The 2,500-nt window shown below is 44.3% G+C and overlaps 1 long non-coding RNA gene across 13 annotated transcripts in view; it reads left to right on the top strand.

Moving 5' to 3' along the window:
- Positions 1-2,500, top strand: part of LOC101884617 (uncharacterized) — a 53,613-nt gene that overhangs the window by 47,539 nt on the left and 3,574 nt on the right. For 12 of the 13 annotated variants that reach the window (XR_012382931.1, XR_012382936.1, XR_012382927.1 and 9 more), the window contains 2 exons: positions 1,537-1,934; positions 2,001-2,500. The exon at positions 2,001-2,500 is cut by the window's right edge and continues 70 nt beyond it. This is a non-coding gene — a long non-coding RNA (uncharacterized lncRNA). The remainder of the gene's footprint in view (positions 1-1,536; positions 1,935-2,000) is intronic. The other variant, XR_012382928.1, reaches the window with a different exon arrangement.

Here is a 2,500-nt window from a genome sequence, read left to right as displayed (position 1 = left end):
AACGTCGACTCTTTGTGCCTTATTTTTCTCTCTCCTTGAGAGTGAGGTGAATCGCCTTTTAGTTGGTTAAAAAATAAAAAAATAAAAAAAGTTTATTCAAGGATAACATCCTAACCCCCCCCCCACAATCCCCCCCCCACACACACACACAGAGGGATTCACTTTCCAATAGAAAATGTATAAAACAAAAAAAATAATAATAATTTAAAAAAATCCTACCGATGACCCCAGGCCAGCCCATCAGCTTCTCTTTAAATAAAAAAAGAAAGAAATTTGTGAAAAAAAAAAAAAACTGCCGCAGACCCCCGGTCACCCCATCAGCTTCACTTTGCGAGAAAAAAAAAAAAAAAAAAATTAGAGTTAAAAAGTAGACCCCCGGCCATCCCATAGGCTTCACTTTGCAAGAAAAGTAGTAGAAGAAAAAAAATTGAAAAAGAAAACTACTTGTCACCGTAGAACCCCGGTCATCCCATTGGCTTCACTTTGCGAGAAAGAAAGAAAAAAAAAAAACCGCTGACCCACAGCCAACCCACCAGCCTCACTTTGTAAAAAAAAAAATAATAATAATTATAAACAGAGTATATCCCCGGCCATCCCATAGGCTTCACTTTGCAAGAAAAGTAGTAGAAGAAACAAAACTGGAAAAAAAAACTACCTGCCACCGCAGACCCCCGGTCATCCCATTGGCTTCACTTTGCGAAAAAACAAAAACTGATAAAATACTATATACATACCTACATATACACACATATATATATATATATATATATATATATATATATATATATATATATATATATATATATATATATATTTGTCTGTGTGTGTGTGTTAAAGGATATATCATGCTTCTACCAGAAATATCCCAGAGACCCACCATCCCCCAAGTGAGACTTTGTCATCTCATTGGCTTCACTTGGCAAAAAACAAAAACTGAAAAAATAAATAAAAATACCTCGTCCCCCGGCCACCCCATATGTATATATATATATATATATATATATATATGTGTGTGTGTGTGTGTAATTACATATATGTGTTTGAGGTAAAGGATCTATCACGTTTCTACCAGAGACCCACCATCCCCCAAGTGAGAGTTGGACAAGTGTGCCCTAACCTTAACCCAACCATACAACCATAAACCCCTAACTCTAAACCTCAACCTAACCCTAAACCCAATTTTAACTCCACCCCTAACCCCAACCCAAACCCTACCCCCAACCCTAAATCCAACTTTACCCCTCAACCTAACTCCAAACCCTACCCCCAACTTTAACCCCACACCTAACCCCAACCCAAACCCTACCCCAACCCTAAACCCAAATTTAACCCCACACCTAACCCCAACCCAAACCCTACCCTAAACCCAAATCTAACCCTAAACCCCAAATCATAACCTCAAACCCTACCAAGCCTAACCCTAATCCTTTAAGAAAAGACCCACCATCCCCCAATTGAGTGTTGCACGACCATAGTCTCTGTGCCTTTTCTCTCTCTCTCTCTCTCTCTCTCTCTCTCTCTCTCTCTCTCTTGCAGGGTGAGCTGAATCGGCTTGACTGACAAAAACGAAGGAAAACCACCACCTCTAGCCAGAGAGCAGGAAAGCCATCCCCCAGCGAGAGTAGGACGACTGTGGCATGGTGCAGTGTTCCACCCAGCAACAAAAGACCCACCATCCCCCAATTGAGTGTTGGACAACCATGGCCTCTGTGCCTCTCTCTCTCTCTCTCTCTCTCTGTCTCTCCCTCCCTTCCCCTCCTCTCTCTTTCTTGCAGGGTGAGCTGAATCGGCTTGACTTTGACAAAAACGAAGGAAACCCACCACTCCTAAACAGAGAACAGGAAAGTCATGCGCCGAGTGAGAGTTGGAGCAGTGGGCCTCGACGAGGCTTGTGCAGTGTTCCAAAGAGCAAGAAAAGACCCACCATCCCCCAAGTGAGTGTTGGAACCACCAGTGACTCTTTGCCTTTTCTCTTTCTAACCCCCCCCCCCTTCTTACAGGGTGAGCTGAATCGGCTTGACTTTTACAAAAATGGAGGAAACCCACCACCCATAGACAGAGAGCAGGAAAGCCATCCCCCAGCGTGAGAGTTGGAGGAGTGGGCCTCGACGAGTCTTGTGCACTGTTCCAAAGAGCAAGATAAGACCCACCATCCCCCAAGTGACTATTGGTTGTACAGTGCCTCTCTTGAGAGTGAGGGGAATCGGCTTGACTCTACAAAAAGAGGACAGACCCACCATCCCCCAAGTGAGTGTTGGAACCACCAGTGACTCTTTGCCTTTTCTCTCTTTCTCTTTCTTCTCTCTCCTTCTTACAGGGTGAGCTGAATCGGCTTGACTTTGACAAAAATGGAGGAAACCCACCACCCATAGACAGAGAGCAGGAAAGCCATCCCCCAGCGTGAGAGTTGGAGGAGTGGGCCTTGACGAGGCTTGTGCAGTGTTCCAAAGAGCAAGATAAGACCCACCATCCCCCAAGTGAGTGTTGGAGGACCAGTGGC

The sequence above is a fragment of the Danio rerio genome, chromosome 7, assembly GCF_049306965.1.
Source record: "Danio rerio strain Tuebingen ecotype United States chromosome 7, GRCz12tu, whole genome shotgun sequence".
NCBI classification, from domain to species: Eukaryota; Metazoa; Chordata; class Actinopteri; order Cypriniformes; family Danionidae; genus Danio; species Danio rerio.
This window is presented reverse-complemented; position numbering and strand designations above follow the sequence as displayed.